Genomic DNA, 18,049 nt, shown 5'->3' on the forward strand with positions numbered 1-18,049 from the left:
TGTCAGAAAGATGATATTTGGGCTGTTGATAAACAAAGAATAGGATCAAATTTTTGAGGTCTTTCATCTACCTGTATTGTTCACAAAGTACCATAACAGCCTGGGCTTTCTGCTTGTTTTTACTCAGTTTGTGTTGTTTCAAGGGCATCCTGTCTGTCTTATTGAAGATTTTCTTTTTCCAGTCTGTCTTAATATGGTCTTTTAAGTGGACTGCTGTAAAACTTTATATAGAATAATAGATATACAGACAGATAGTTTTGACTGTAGACAATGCAAAAGCCAGATTACACCAAAATACATAGGACTTTTATCAACTGAAAATATATAGATCTATTATCAACTTATGTTATATGTTATAATGGAAATAACACATACAACATACAGCAGTTGTATCGTAAAAAATCAGAATCTTGCACAGCGAATGTATGGAATAATGTAAATAGTCTGGTTTTCAATGGTAAACTTCTGCGGAAGTAGTTTGTATATTTTGTATGTTTTTTACCATCATCACCTAGGCAACAAACACAACTGAAGATAGTGATGATGAGATTTCTACAGGTCTGTTTTAACATCCTCACAATCATTAGGCTGAAAAAATAATTTTTACCGTAAGACCGTTGCCCCATGTGAGTTTTACCTGTAACACGTGGTAATACTTACTTCAGAACCAACATAGTGGAGTGAAAATGCTCGATGTCCTTGCCAAATTTTGTCCTAAGTAAAATTTATTACTTTTAATGATGTTTTGCTAAACGGCATCGATGGCCGAGTGGTTAAGGTCGTTGACTTCAAATCACTTGCCCCTCACCGATGTGGGTTTGAGCCTCACTCGGGGCATTGAATTCTTCATGTGTGGAAGCCATCCAGCTGGCTTACGGAAATTCGGTGGTTCTACCCAGGTTTCCGCCCCTGATGAAATAATGCACAGAGGGGCACCTGTGGTCTTCCTCCACCATCAAAGCTGGAAAGTCGCCATATGACCTGTTATTGTGTCAGTGCAACGTTAAACCCAACAAAACAAATAAACCTTTTAATTCTTAATTCGACAAATGTGGCAATTAAGTTGGAAGAGGTCTGTAACTTGAGTTGTGATAATCAGACTTGATTTGACTATACCAGCGATGCAGTGGCCATTTCGTTTAAGTCAAAATCCATATCAGAAAATTACTTACCCAGAACGGCATATGTTGGGTCAGCACATTATGTCTTTCGACCTTGGTTAGAAATACCAGAAGACAACTAATAGAATTAAGAATATATAAGCCATGCCATGGGAAAACTAACATAGTGTGTTTGCGACCAGCATGGATCCAGACCAGCCTGCGCATCCGTGCAGTCTGGTCAGGATCCATGCTGTTCGCTAATGGTTTCTCTAATTGCAGTAGGCTTTAAAAGCGAACAGCATGGATCCTGACCAGACTGCGCGGATGCGCAGGCTGGTCTGGATCCATGCTGGTCGCAAACCCACTATGTTGGTTTTCCCATGGCACAGCTCATATAACAGTAGGCATAGCTTGAAAAACAAGCATACATATGCAACATGGAGGAACTATTTCTTACAGGACCATTGTTTAAGTTTTGTAGCCATTAGATGTAGCCATTAAAATGAAATCTAAGAAGCAAGTGCATCGCAGTTTGCATTTCTCGTTTCTTTTATAAAATAACATGATGATTGTACAAGATTTTCATGCTAGAAACATTTATTATTATGACAATTTATTATTGCTAGCTCATTATACAGAGGCTATGTAGACAAGTTTCTCATATGGGTGACATTGTTAGATTTATTTTACCTTATGAATCTGAGAAAACTGATTAAACACAGTGACACAGCAAATACAAGTGGTAATTGATACACTTCCATTAAGATGTTATTATATTATTTGTCATTTGACTTAAAGAATAAATGAAATTACGTAAATGAATGTTCCACTTAAAGACTTCTTTCTGTAAAGAAACCTTTTTATTCCAGCCTTTATGAGCAGACAGGCCTTTTCTTAACATTTGATGTGTTGGATATTAATGCTCAATACCTCATTTTAGAAATGGGTGTATCCCGAAATCTGGTGCATGATTGTTTGACTGTCTTTTAATATTTACTATTATTCTTCCCAGTTGATGTTGTCAGCGTGTGACTTCCTGTTGTGATATTTATTCTTAAATAATGAGTTTTGCAGAATTAATACTACCATTTTGTAAAAATTTCATTGAAGTCATTGCATATAATACTACATTCTTCTTTATGTATCAATGGAATAACTTGCATTGCCTGATAAATTTATAAGTCACAATGAAGAAGTGTTTTCTATGCATTTAAGTGTAAAGTTAAAACTTTTTTTCTCATAGAGATTTGTAATTATCTCAAACACATGAAAAGGTTTCTTTTTATACCAATTTTTCTTTGACATGACAAAAAACAACTGTGAAAAATAAATTAGTTCCAACATTGATGGCATCAATTGTGATTCAAGTGTTATAGAAAAACTGTGAAACATTCTTGTAGGCAATCTGATGGAATTTTGACAGTGTAAGCGGGATTATCTTCATGTTTGCTTGCTCTCTAAAGTAAAACTATTAGTGAAGAAAGAATGTGAAATTTAGATTGTATCAGTCTAAACAGAAACCTAATTCATGTTGTGTAGGGACAACTTCATTGGAAATAATTATATTATTTCTTGGTGAGTCAAAATGTTTCTTTCTTACTGCATCTAACTTTAAATTAAGCTGAGCCTCAAAATTGTTAATGTTGTTGAATCTTTTTAATATATAAAGCTTATGTCCACCAAGGGATAGATTAAAATTTTCAACTTCCTATGAAAGAGACTTTAACTTACTTAGTACTGAATATTCTAATGTCATTTTCACCATGTGCATAATGTCTCAGTCCTGTCTTGCCCTGGCACCCTCTCGTTTGCCATAAATTTACAGTTGTTGCTATGTGTGTATGTTCTTTATACTATAGCTTTCCTTTAGTCATTAACAGTTATACATTTGCTTTAGCTCTCCCTTAATGGCCATAATCACACATGTTGCCATGTGGGTATACATGTGCTTCAGCACTCCCTCATTGGCCATAATCACACTTGTTGCCATGTGGGTATACATGTGCTTCAGCTCTCCCACTTTAACCATAATCACACATGTTGCCATGTGGGTATGCATGTGCTTCAGCTCTCCCTCTGGCCATTCACACTTGTTGCCATGTGGGTATACATGTGCTTCAGCTCTCCCTCATTGGCCTTGTGGTTCTGGGACGAACTTTGTATGAAAAGAATTGGAACCACTGCCTTACCCTTGCATGATTGTAAGAGGCGACTAATAGGGTCTTAACACTTGGTTTTCCTGTAACTCTGTGATTCCAGCAGGTATGCAAATTTTGAATTCATACCTCATGTTTTTATTTCGATGTAAATGAGCTGTGGAACCAAAGTTTGTAGTCCTGTTTGGCGCTATATAACCTATACTGTGTTGGTGCGCCATAAAACTCAAATAAATAAATAAATCATTGGCCATAATCACACTTGTTGCCATGTGGGTATACATGTGCTTCAGCTCTCCCTCCTTGGGCATTCACACTTGTTGCCATGTGGGTATACATGTGCTTCAGCTCTCCCTCCATGGGCATACATTTTGAATGTCTATAACTGCAAGTTGGTGGCTATCATGTGCAATTGGTTCTAGTGGTTCAGTCTAGCTGGAATGATAGTGTGTTATCTCAGACAATAATGTAAGAGAGAAAGATCAAACTGCAAGTTGGTGGCTATCATGTGCAATTGGTTCTAGTGGTTCAGTCTAGCTGGAATGATAGTGTGTTATCTCAGACAATAATGTAAGAGAGAAAGATCAAAGCAGAGATGAAAAGATAATTGTTGATTTATTTCTGGAAGATCATAATGTTAGCACTGACCACAGTGTATTATTGACATAGGGTGAGATAACATTGGCTTGACAAGCTAGAGAAGACCATTTAGTTTATCAACCATTTCTCTGTTTTATCTCAAAGATATTTGTCATGGCCATTTATTTCAGTTACCAAAGAGATTAGTAGTTAATGGAAGCTTGGGGCAGGCTTTTAAATTTCTTGAAGATGAATGTTGAAAGCATTATATAAGATTTCATTGTACTTACTGTTTTTGATGTCTGGATTTTACCATTTGACTGTTAAAATATAAATAAAAACAAATAAGTAGTGGGCCATCAGACACCATAGAGCATTGATTTAAAAAAAAATGAAATAAAGGGACATCACTCATGATGGAGCATAAAATTAATGTTGATTTTGAAGTCCTAATAACATATCAGTAGATAAAGAATTAATTTACTGATAAAATTGGTAAGTTTTCTACTTGAACATACATAACTGACAGATAAATGTGATGGTTTAAAAACTTTTTAATACTTAAAGACAAGACATGTTTGTTATCACATGGTAATTTGACTAGGACTATTAAAATGAATGGATGTGTGGCTACATCATTAAAATTTTATGGAGACATAATTTGACCATTTTATATTGCTGTTGTACAGGATGTGATGGGTCATCTTTCAGTTTAAAGTTTCCTCCTATAAATTTTGTTCCTTCATTGAGTTAGTATTTACATTCATAAGGATGTACGGAATTTTTACAACATGGGAAAAGTGTTTGCCAAGGAATAACGATTTATCCAGGGATCCCTATCGTTGACTTGCCGAGAGCACTCGAAATTGTTCACGAAGTTTGTTTAGGATTTAAAGGATTATTGCGGGATTTTTCGCTAATTCCTATTGGTCAGTTTACAAAGACTTGGGTATATTTGCTGAAATGATAAAGTGTTGAAGTATTTGGACATAAGATGGGATCAGAATTAAGTCCAGGATTATACAGTTTGTGCTGGTAGACAATGATTTAATGTTCTTGTGCGTGCTGAGCTTCTGTACTTAGCTGTTTAATTGATTGAAAAGTTACATCAAATCGGACAAAACATTCTTTAATCAGATAGGAGGAAAACTTCAATGAATCCAAAGTAGCATTAAAGAGAACGTTTTTTGCAAATATTTGGTTAATTAAGTTTAGCATACGATTGTTGTTTGTTGTCAAAAAGAAAGCAGTAGGCAGTTACCATTCATGTGGAATAAAGATAATATCAAAGCTTGAGGAAAAATGCTTGCTTTGATTCTAAGCAGAGGATTTGTGTTTTAAATGATCAACAATCAGCAATTATTGTATGGAGGACACAATGCAGTGGGAAAACATTTCAATGCCAGTAACTGTAAGTAACATTTATTGGATAAAACTGCCTTCCATTCTCGGTTCTGTCTCAAAAGTAAAAATGTCATTTAGTATTAACAGCTTATGCATTGTGTCTGAAATCATTCGTCCTCCACCTCTGATAATTCATGTGGGGAAGTTGGCAGTTACTTGCGGAGAACAGGTTTGTACTGGTACAGAATCCAGGAACACTGGTTAGGTTAACTGCCTGCCGTTACATGACTGAAATACTGTTGAAAAATGGCGTTAAACCCAAAACAAACAAACAAATTAACAGCTAATGAGAGTTGAACACATTTACTGACCAGTAACTTTTTTGGAAGTTAAATAAAATCTTTAAGTGTTCAAGACAAAGAAATTTAGTTCATTCCAAAAAAAGGAATGAATACCTGTATTAATGAACAATATGTTTTGCATTTCTGTTGTAGTACATAAAGATGATAAATTGTCATGTATTATATAATGTCCATTGCTATACCTCAAGTTTACCCAATGACAGACAAATAATAGTTTATTTATTTTCATCATGTACCATACCTTATTAGCCTTGAAATAGCTATTAAATGATATAATGACAGATTTATCACCCTGTTTTGAAATAAGCTCTTCAATATTTTTGATAAAATCTTTCTTTTTTTTGTGTGTACTTCATGTTAATAAATTTTGTCTAAATTGAAGAATGATCTTATCTTAGGTGAAAAAAATATTTAGATTTGTCTCAATGTGACCTGTTGTGTTTTAAACTTTGCAATAGAATATAATCCTTTTGTAAGGTACTGAATGATGACTATATCTGGTCCTGCAAGGACACTCTCATCTTGCAGTTCACTAAGCAAAAACAATTTTTGCAGACAGCGACTTGTTGAAAGTCTGTTAAAGATGATACATAGTGTAACATCTTGTCCTTAACTATTGTGCGTCTAGCTAAATGCCATCATAATGCAGTACTGTAATGGAGGGGGATAGATTTTAGAGTTTGATTTCGATACTTTAGCTATCTGGATTCTTCTTGGCTGTGCGCTCTTCCTTCATGATGACTACTATGATTTCAACTCGTATTTACTAGCGGACAAGTGGATTTGGCGGGACCTGTACATTGTAATATTGTTTATGCTGTAACTTATGTAATAGTTAAGATTAGAGGCGTGTACACTTATTAAGATGCATTTGCAGGGGTGTAAAATTCTTTTTCACACCACTCGCCCTGCAGGACTAGTAGCTAGTAAAATCTACTCGCCCTTAGTGGACAGTCACTCGCCCTAATAATTGGCATTTTTGATACTGTCACGTTTTATGGAAGGAGTATTATGTACAAAAAGCAAATTTCAAACATAACACAATTATAAGCTCGTACACTACGTTTCCTTTTTGATTATTCATTTTTGTTACTCTTAAATTTCCTTTTCACACCAGACATTTTTCTTTCACTAATTTTGTCATCTCCACCATCAAGTTGCTCTCCATAATAACTGCATCGATAGTAAAAATAATCACAGTCTAACCCCTACCTTAGTTTCCCAAAGTGTCGGGAAAGTATTAAACATCAGTTATTTTCATTTTCTCAAGACTTATTTCCCGAAAAATAATTATTTTGAAAAGTGTCCTAAAATATGGACACAATAATCACCTACCCGTCTTGAAAACGAAAAATAAAGTTGACGATCATCGGTAATTATTCTGTTGATAAACTAAGTAATTGGCCTGTTTTCATCATCAATTAACATCCTCTCAAAGAGCTAAAAGAAGTGTGTCGGTATCATGACATCTGAAGTGGAGATCAAAGCGGTGTTGTTGCAAGAGATTGTCATGGCATTACGTCATATTACAGTTTTCGCGCCATGTGACCTGTTTGTCCTCAAGGAATTTACATTATCGTTTGTGAAGAATATTTTATATAAAAAAATACATGTACAAAGATTCATTTAAAACTTATTTAAAACCGCAACAACATCATTTTGTTTTATTTTAAAGCCACATTTCTATTTACGTCCACGAGGTCACGTACCCTATTCCGCCGCACTAACAGAAACCTTTTTACCAAAAAAATCGTTTTACTCAATGTATTTAAATTACTGCTGCTTTTTCATTATTTAAGATTTTTTAATTCTGTTTTTTGTTCTTTCTGGTCAAAAGTCTGAATTTTATGCCCATAGTATGTATTACTTATTTTCTCTTAGAAAGAAACCAGTAATTAAGATCACGCTGTTTGAAATTTAAAAGATTATAATATGAAAATTCGACCGTTTTCATACAAATATGCTTACATTTCCGTCGATATTTTATTGAAATCTTAGCAGAATTCAAATTGTATTACTTCTCAAGCGATGTTGAAAAACTGAAGCGATAATTTAAAAAAAATGAATGCACTACGCGCGTTTTTTGTGTAGGTGTCGATAAACAAAAGTAACGGAGATGTAAATTTGATATTACGATAGGTCGCACGTGCTCTCAGAATGGAAAATTACAGGCATGAAATTTTTATACCTTTACGATTCGCGGGTAAATTCCAGTCAATCAAAGTAGCAACTCAACTATCTCTTAACGTTTTTGAAGATTCATTAAAGCTACGACGTAAAAACCACTCGCCCGATCGGTCGAGTATACAGCGAGATCCACTCGTCCTATCCAGAGTTAAACTCGCCAATGCGAGCGGGCGAGTGGAATTTTACACCCCTGAATTTGGTTCATATTAGTTTCTGATCAAACAGTTTACAGAGGTTTCTGTTCATGCTCTGATTTAGAGGCCCTAAAGCTTTGTCCGCAATCATCGTCAGTGTCCAGTGTTGTCAGCAATTGACTCTTGACGCTCTAAAGGGCAGAATTTTGCTCCAATCTTATTGAAACTTGGTCATAACGTTACTCGTGATAAAATTGCTACTGCTAAATGCTAAGTACCTAATACCCATCCAGTGTTGCAGATTACTGTTTCTTAACCGTTGGTGAAATAAATATACATGTATATCAGTTTATTTATAGTTCCCAGACTCCTTCAGAAGAATGTTCATACTGGAAGTTACCTCGGGGTTCTGTGGTGTGCAAGGTGTAAGCTCTCAATAACACTAGATCGGCATACCCATTAATGGATCAGAGGAGTTTTGGAACTTGCCACCTCTGGTTTGGCTGTCTGTCATTTTACCTCTGGACTACTGCATCTACTCCTAAGAAAGTTATTGCACAAGTCCATGCAATCTTTAACTTTAGACATGTTTAAGAAATGTGTGTAGAATTTCGCTATTAGAAAATTTGCCTGCACCTGCTGTTGTAGAAAGCTTGTTTGTTATAGACGCCACATGGCTTCAGATTTAAGGGATTACAGTTGTACCTGTGCTTTGTACCTCCAGTTACCAGGGATTATCTCTGATCATCTACTTTAGATATACTGCAGATAATGCTACTGCGGAGAACAGGTTGAACTGTACAGAAATTCCTGAACACTGGTTAGGTTTAACGCCCGCCGCTTCAGATGAAATTACAGTTGAAACGGCGTTAACCCAACCAAACAAACAAACAAAGCAGATAATGCTAGACCATTGTTGTATGTTGATGGGAGAATGTTTTACAATAGCCAGGTTTCGATGATATAATTTGACTGACCAGTCTGACCTGGTGGTTCGAGGATTCCGTCTATAGCTATATATATCTCTATATCTAAACATTGAATTTTGTAAGTTGGCTGAATCAGAGTTGCATGAATTTTACTACAGTAATAGCTTTCCATATTTTTAAAGGGAGATAATTTATATATGTTGAACTTCCCTTATTATATAAAAAATAAAATAGAAATAAATGACAGAAAGAAATTTCAACTTTGCTAGAGAAACTTTGAACACTAGGTTTTGCAAGGAGAGGGTATTTGTTCGTATCAGAGACTTGCATAAATGCAACAGACTGTTAATTAAAACCTCAGACATTATTTTTTCAGAAACTTGCATTAAAATAACAAAATTGGGAAACAGGTTTTCTTTTCATACTAAAGCCCAATTGAAATACCAGTTCAATGCCAAAAATGTTATTTTTAAAGAAAACAATAATTGGATAAGGTCATCATTATACTGATTGGATTTCAGAATATTCTTAATTTGAACCGAACCATGAGAAAACCAACATAGTGCATTTGCGACCAGCATGGATCCTGACCATCCTGCGCAGTCTGGTCAGGATCCATGCTGTTCACTTTCAAAGCCTATTGCAATTAGAGAAACCGTTAGCAAACAGCATGGATCCTGATCAGACTGCACGGATGCGCAGGCTGGTCTGGATCCATGCTGGTTGCAAAAGCACTATGTTGGTTTTCTCATGGCGCAGCTCATTTGTATAATTTGTACAATGGTGTTGAGGTATTTTGAGTTTCGTTTTACACTGATGAGATCAAATGATGAATTAATCTATCAGTGTATTATAAATGGCATTGTCTAATTATCCGCTTACCATGATTGGGCGTAATTCTAAACGTAACATTTAATGTGGAATATCAATTCGAGTTCATTAAAGGAATGTCTTGATATAGAAATTGCCATATAATTTGTATACCACAATTTGAATTTTTTTATAGTCTTTGTAAAAAAAATGTTCACTTGTTTTTGTTTCAAGATATGGTAAGCAGTTAGGGGATTGTTGGGCTGGTGTTTTAAAGGTAATGACTGCACAAGCAGGTTTTAGGTTTTTAACCTTTAGCCTGCTGGTGGCAGGTGATTCTGCCTTTGCGACCAGTGCAGTGCAGGCTTATCATGGTCGGCACTGTTCGCTATTCAGTCAGTAAATTTTTAGTGAACTCCCCTTCAAATAATAAATGGAATTGTCCAAACTGAATGATGGACCAGTCCATTTTAGAAATGTAGCAGGGTACGTAAAGGTTAATGTGTTTGTCTTCTTTTTTTATATAATTTATGATTTTCCCAGGAAGTAGACAGAATTTGCAGCAGCATCAAAATTGAGATGAAATGAAATAATTCAGTTTTCACAGAAAATGTACATGATCACTAGTGGACATTGGTCACTGAGGACAAACACTCACTTGACTTTCTGCCCTCTGCCCTTTCACCCCTGTAATAGGAGAAGGCTGAATACCAGCACACCTTTGCATTACATTTTATTGAAGTTTAACAATGTCCAGATATGAATGCATGCCTTCATGGCTATACAATTTAATTTTATTGGACTTTTATGTTTCATTTTAAAATGAATGTAAGATAAAACTTTTTCCAAAAGTAATGCTTTCTTAACAAATAAAAAGAATTCAGATCTTATGAGAGCAAAAATATTTTTTTTATGATTTATACCTTGCAATGGTAAAATGTGTGTAATTAAAGTCCTTCCACTTAATTGGTGCAATAACTATTTCGGTCATGTTTATTTGCTTTTATGACTGATTTTAAAGATTTATAAATGATACAAGGTGACATGTTAGCTTACCAAGGTGTTGGTATATTCATAATACCTGTCAAACTGTATTGTTCAGTGGAACAACTTTCTTTTAGATGAGATGTCATTCAACCAGATTATTAATTGTGCAAACATTCCTGTTTTCAATAACATATCCCAGCGCATATTAACTGATTGTGTAATGTTTATTGTCATATCAGTTCTGTCTTTGGCACAAATCCAGGGGACTTTGAAATGAAGAAATTATTTTATTTATTTACCCTAATTGAAATTTACACTCTTGACAATTGGTAGGCAATTTGACCCCCATTAAATGGTTGTGATATGAAAAGCTTGTAATTTAGAGATACACAAATATGACAAATACACCTAGTCCAGGTAAGCACCCCTTATTGAAACCACTGAAAATGATTTTTTATTTGGTACAACAAGACATTTTATAGACAAGATTATATTTAATTTGGATAAGAAACAAATGTAAATAATAATGTACATTTGTTAGGTACAGTTAAACATGACTTATACATGGCCATGTTGTAGAAACTTTTGTTTCTTTAAATGTCAGCGGAGACATTATCGTTTTTTGTCTTGTCTGTCATTGTATGGGTCACAGATTATCTTTTAATCTCTGGAAGGAGCCATAAATATTAACCATGAAACACAGCTCAACTCAAGTTTTGGTCATGTTGTTTCAAGTTAAGGTTCGGTGGTGAGATCAAAGGTCAAAAGGGAATATTTTGTGTTTTTCCTCTGAAGGATTTTCATTCACAGTTGAACCATAATGAGATGACATGCATACTGCACTTCTTGGTCATATAAGTTCAAGGTCAGGGTCATACGGTCAAACACCAAAGGTCATATAAGGATTAGTTCATGTCCACTCTGTCTCTTTTCACCCTGTGAAAATTCAATTTAAAATTAATTAACAAATCTCTTAGTGCTGTTATTTAGCTTTCCTTTTAAGCTCACCTGTCACATAGTGACAAGGTGAGCTTTTGTGATTGCCCTTCGTCCATTCACAATTTCTTGTGAACACGATACAGACCACATTTTGCAATCAATTTTAATCAAACTTGCACGCAACTTGTATTGGCATAATATCTCGGTCCTTTCGAAAACTCACAAGATACCATCATGGGTTTCAGAGTTGTGGCCCCTAAAATTTGCTGTATTGGCTTTTGCAGCCATATAGAGACTTCATTTATGGTTTGATTTGACACAAACTTGCAAAATATCTTTAACAACCATAAATCTTGGATTCCTATGAATCCATCAGATCCAGTCACTGGTTCCATAGTTATGGTCCCTGATTGACCCCTTAAAGAGCCAAAATTTGTCAATTTTTACTTTGTTAACACGATAGAAGTGACAATTTACATTCGATTTTAATTACACTTACACACAACCTAAATCACAATTAGATCTCACTTCATTTCTAAAACCGGCTAGCTTCCATCATTTGTTCTAGAGTTTGTAACTGTCCCTGAAAGTTGCAAGATAGAAAATTTTGGCCTTTTCAGCCATATAGAGGTTTCATTTATGCTTTGATTTGATACAAACTTGCACAGAATGTTTATCTTGATGATCTCTAGGCCAAGTTCGAAACTTGGTCATATGGGGTCAAAAACTAGGTCATCAGGTCAAATCAAAGGAAGAGCTTGTTAACACTCTTGAGGCCACATTTTTGACCCTATCTTCATGAAACTTGGTAAGAATGTTTATCATGATGATTCCTATGTCAGATTCGAAACTGGGTCATGTGGAGTCAAAAACAAGGTCACCACTCAAAGGAAAAGCTTATGAACACTGTAGAGGCCACATTTATGACCCTATCTTCATGAAACTTGGTCAGAATGGTTATCTTGATGATTCCAAGGCCAAGTTTAACAGGTGAGTGATATAGGGTCATCATGATCCACTTGTTCTTTAAAGTATTCACTTTGATTCTCACTATTTCATAATATGTGAAAAATGTTTGTACTGACTGGTATTGCCTTTCATTCTGAGGAAGAAATTGTTACAAGATTGTGGATAATCAGTGCATTTTATAGGTTCCAGTTTCCAGTGTTTGTCTATTGTCTGCCAATTTAGACAGGAAACCAAACAAATATCCCAGTAATTATTGTTGAAAAAAGACTATAAAGATCTCCAATGATTAAAGATAAACAATCATGAAAATAAAGTTCAACAAAACTCATATACTGCTTTTTGAACAGGGAAACAAAAAAGTATTTCCATGGAAACGCAAAGGTAACAACATTTAACAACTGCTTCGAAGATAACAGATGAGAAAAACAGTTGCATGATTGTTTTCAAATCTTACACCAATAGAAAATACATACATTTTATTTCCTTTTTTATAGCAACTTTATTATAATTATTTAGCTGGGCTTGTAGCTGTCAGTGAGTTCAGTAGATTCAGAAAAAATGAAATTCTGTAGCTTGTTAGGTTTTTTAAAAAATACAAGTTGTGTTAAACATTGTTCCATTAGAATTGATGATTGACAGAGTTTTATTTTCATATATAAAACAAAAACACCTTGATTATAATCAGTTAGAGTTTTGAGATTAATTGCAGCATCTACATAATTCATTGGGGCAGTGACTGAACTGGATGAATCCTTGCTCTTTACAACAGAAGTCATGAAATTCTGTGTTTCAGTTACTGTATTTCATGAAAGGATACTGGCATTTGTAATTTATTGTAGTATCTTATTTTGTTTACTATTCTGTTACTGTTGTTACTGGTTCATTGTACTGTAGTTAGCTTACCATACTGTTGTTAGTTTACTATTTATGCCCCCCTTCGAAGAAGGAGGGGTATATTGTTTTGCAGATGTCGGTCGGACTGCCTGTCGGTCGGTCAGAATGTAGACCATTCCGTTTCAGGATGATATCTCAAGAACGCTTGGGCCTAGGATCATGAAAGTTGATAGGAAGGTTGGTCATCACCAGCAGATGACCCCTATTGATTTTGAGATCTGTATGGCAAAGGTCAAGGTCACAGTGACCCTGAACAGTTAAACAGTTTCCAGATGATAACTCGAGATTGCTTGGGCCTAGGATCATGAAAGATGATTGGGAGGTTGGTCATCACCAGCAGAGGACCCCTAATAATTTTGAGATCAGTAGGTCAAAGGTCAAGGTCACAGTGACCAGGAACAGTAAAATGGTTTCTGAGCGATAAAAAGGCTTCGGCCTAGGATCAGGAAAATTGATAGGAGATTGATCATGACCAGCAGATGTCACATTGGCCAGAAACAGTTAATCAGTTTCTGGATGATAACTTCAGAATGCTTAGGCCAAGGTTCATGAAAGATGACAGAGAGGTTCATCATGACCAGCAGATGACCTCTGTTGATTTTGAGGTCAGTAGGCCAAAGGTCAAGGTCACATTGACCCAGATCAGTTAAACTCTTTCCGGACGATACCTTGAGAACGCTTGGGCCTAGGATCAAGAAACTTAACAGGGAGGTTGATCATGACCACCAGATGATCCTTTTTGATTTTGAGGTCAAAGGTCAAGGTCACATTGAACCAGAACAGTAGAACTTCTGTTTACAGTGAGCATTATAATTTCTGTTCCTTGTGCAGTTAATGAATGCATCAAGGGGGCATTCTGGTTCGACGAGCTCTTGTTTTATACTGTTGTTAGTTAACTTGTGCTGCTTAATCTTTTGGAGTGTTTTGAATTTTGAATGTGAGCGAAATTTATAAAAAAAGAAACATCGCAAAAACAAAACTTAATCCAGTCTACAGTTACAGTAATCCAGACAATGAAAACAAGAGCACCCAACAAAATCACACGCCACTTGAAGTTCTGCATCATACTGATTGTATAATCAAGGAAAATGACAAAATAGTAATGTTATAAAATGTCATTATTAAAAAAACAATTACCCATGAGAATTACAGTAACTGCACAAATTAAAACTCTCTCTAGAAAGAATAATTTAATATTGATTAGAGTTAAATTCGTAACATAATTGCACCATACAATATCATATTGTTTATTAATAAGCATTGTGTTGTTTTGAAAGACTTGTAGTGCTTCAAGATCTCATTGCAGCCACCAGAACTCTAGAAGTTCTCTCCTACCTTGCAGTAAATAATCTCCAGAATCAAAAAAAAAAATACAGGTTGAAATAACTGAAAAATATAAATCTAGCACTGAGGTTATCCTGAAAATGCTGGAGTTTACCAAATTGTTCCTAATCACTAATTGATTAAATAATTTATAGAGAAAACTGAGGCATGTTCTGTGGTACAGGTGTAAAATTCTTCCAAGATGCTAATCAAGATAACTAGAAATTTTTGCTTCTTTGATAAATCTGGAAAGTAATTTCACATGGGGTTTAATTTCTTGCAGTTACATTTGATTGTTATATTACTGTTGTTAAAATTGTTTCTACGCTAATGCATTGCCGATTTAATGTTGTTAACAATTATGCAATATTCCAGTAATATTTATGCTTGTAACATTACTGATAAACTTTGATAATGTGGCAGTTGACCTCAATCTAATGGACACTGTTTATTTTCCAGTAGACACAATAGATCTATGACAGATTATCTTTGGACACCCCTGGACTTATTGGACTCAACTGCCACATTATCAAAGTTTATTAGTACCTTTAGTTTTTCCATTGTTTAGTCAACAAGAGTTTTGTCGATCTGACACTAGTACATACTGAAAGCATTGAGGATCATGAGTTAAGAAAAAAGACGGAATTTCTTTCTTTATGAAATCCAGCTCAGGTTTTAAACTGGGTCATCTGAAGTTAAAAACTAGGTCAGTAGGTCAGATCATAGTAAAGTTGAGTTAGCACTCCAGAAGCTCATTTTCTACCTGAATCCTGGTCAAAATCACTAGTTTAATTATCTTGGTGAAATCAGATTAAATTGAAAATCCAGTCAAATTGGACATTGGTGACCTGAGGTCATCTAAGAGTAAGTGCTAGATGATGTGAGGTATGCAGGAACTTCATGGCCCTCTTGTTGAATTTTTTTTTCAGAGTATCATTTTTAAGCTATTGTACATTAACTGAAGTGCTGACTGTGGTAAAACTTGATGCTTCATTTGGGATATGTCTTATATATCATATAGCTGTCTGACAAATTATGATGTATTAAAGCATGAATATTTCATTAACTTTGTTATTTTGAGGGGTGGTCTGCATTATTTGTTTATTGCCATAATCATTGTATGTATCTCTGTTGGACACATAATAGTTCTTTTTTCTGAATCAGCTGATCTGAGAAAAATAGACCAGACTTTGGTTTTTTATTTGGAATAGTCATGGATCAAAAATAATCTGTCAGTTATAGATTTCAGGGTAGAGCATTCTGGACATGAAATTGTTGTTGTTTGTTTGTCTGAAGGACACCATAAAGGTATGTTATGGTTTAGTTAGGAGAACTAAAGAACCATAAGGATATGTTCTGGTTTAATTGCAAGAAGACATCATGAATAATAAATATTGTGTTTGGTTGCAAGAAGACATTATAAATGGTATATTAGGGTTTGGTTGTCAGAAGGACATATATATGTGTGTTACCCTTTGGTTGTCAGAAGGACATATAAAGGTGTGTTACCATTTGGTTGTCAGGAAGACATATAAAGGTGTGCTACCATTTGGTTGTCAGGAAGACATATAAAGGTGTGTTACCATTTATTTATCAGAAGGACATATAAAGGTGTGTTACCATTTGGTTGTCAGAAGGACATATATAGGTGTGTTAGGGTTAGGTTGTCAGAAGGACATATAAAGGTGTGTTACCGTTTGGTTGTCAGAAGGACATGTAGAGATGTGTTAGTTTGGTTATCAGAAGGACATGTAAAGGTGTTTTATGGTTTGATTGTCAGAAAGACAACAAAGACATCATTAATGTTATGTAAGAGTTTCATTGCTAGAAGGACACCTTACAAGTGTGTTACGGTTTGTTTATCTTAAACTTAAAAAGAATGTAACGGTGTGGTTTTATGGCACAATGAAAAAGTGTTACGGTTTGGTTGTCAGCGGGTCTGTTGCAGTTTGGTTGTCAGAAGGACAACACAAAGTTGTGTTACGGTTTGGTTGTCAAGTTGCCATTAACTTTTATTATGGTTTGGATGTCAGCATATGTGTTGCTGTTTGGTTGTCAGAAGGATTCCATAAAGGTTTGTTACGTATTTTTTGTCAGGAGATGTGTTGCAGTTTGGTTGTCAGGACACCATAAAAGTTTGTTACAGTTTATTTGTCAGGAGATGTGTTGCAGTTTGGTTGTCAGAAGGATTTCATAAAGGTTTGTTACAGTTTATTTGTCAGATGTGTTACAGTTTGGTTGTCAGAAGGAAACCAGAAAGGTTTGTTATGGTTTATTTATCAGGAGATGTGTTGCAGTTTGGTTGTCAGAAGGACACCATAAAGGTGTGTTATGGTTTGATTGTCAGGACACAATGAATTTGTTATGGTTTGGTTGTCAGCAGGTCTGTTGCAGTTTGGTTGTCAAAAGGACGTCATAAGTGTGTTACGGTTTAGTTTTGTCAGGATGCCATGAATATGTGATAGGGTTTGGTTGTCAGCAAATCTGTTGCAGTTTGGTTGTCAGAAGGATTCAATAAAGATGCATTACAGCTTTGTTGTCAGAATGATAAACTTATAGTTCTGATGATAATGGACACCGGTAAGCAGAAAAACCCTGTAACTTCATTCACATGCATTCATTCATCTATCTTAATTAACTAGCACAGTGTCATCATTCATAAATCTTTTCTTTGAAATAATTTGGCAGCAAAATTTGCACACACAGAAAAGAATTGATAAAAAATAGTATGATGTGCTTATGATATCTTTGATGATAGTAGCTAATCATTTCAGGACAGAAACAGACTGGCAATATGACTTGTTCAGTAGCTAGACCAGTATTACACTTGTCTGTTAGTGATCATTTATCATCACCCTGTAGTTTGTTGAGAAAAGTTGTTGAGAAAAAGCAGAAATATGTTGCTGTTATGCAAGAAGCATGCTCAAATGAAAAGTGCTGGCCAGTCATATAAGAGAATCTAGTTATTCCAAAGAGTTTTTCTGTTCAAATAGAGGAAGCTTAAATATATTTTGAAGATTTCTCTCCGTTTAAATAATTTGAAAGGTGGGCATAGTGAAATTTTGAAATAACTTGACACAAATGTCACAAATAAAACAATATTCACAGTGTTGCATGCAAGATTTGCACCTCTTGCTTAAACTTTGGTCAAGGCCCACTTAGACGTAAAACATTTAAAGTAATTTTTCTTGCTTATTCAACAATCATATAAAATTATGTGAGTACAAGACCAGAACTAGTAGCGTCTTGGTTACACTTAAGAGACAAAGAATGTTTTTTATGGAAAACTTGTATCCAGCGGAATAACTAGTGCTTTATGCTGGGACTTGGACC

At 35.1% G+C, this 18,049-nt stretch overlaps 1 protein-coding gene across 2 annotated transcripts in view; it reads left to right on the top strand.

Annotated features, from left to right (window-relative positions):
• LOC123529843 (protein espinas-like) overlaps nucleotides 1–18,049 on the top strand; it is an 84,060-nt gene that overhangs the window by 10,477 nt on the left and 55,534 nt on the right. The window contains exon 1 of one of the 2 annotated variants that reach the window (XM_053521175.1): nucleotides 4,600–5,249. The exons of the other annotated variant lie outside the window; for it this stretch is intronic. The gene's annotated coding sequence lies outside the window, so the exon portion shown is untranslated. Of the gene's footprint in view, nucleotides 1–4,599; nucleotides 5,250–18,049 lie in introns of those variants that run through there. 2 annotated transcript variants of the gene reach the window in all.

This window comes from Mercenaria mercenaria, chromosome 13 (genome assembly GCF_021730395.1).
Source record: "Mercenaria mercenaria strain notata chromosome 13, MADL_Memer_1, whole genome shotgun sequence".
NCBI lineage: Eukaryota > Metazoa > Mollusca > Bivalvia > Venerida > Veneridae > Mercenaria > Mercenaria mercenaria.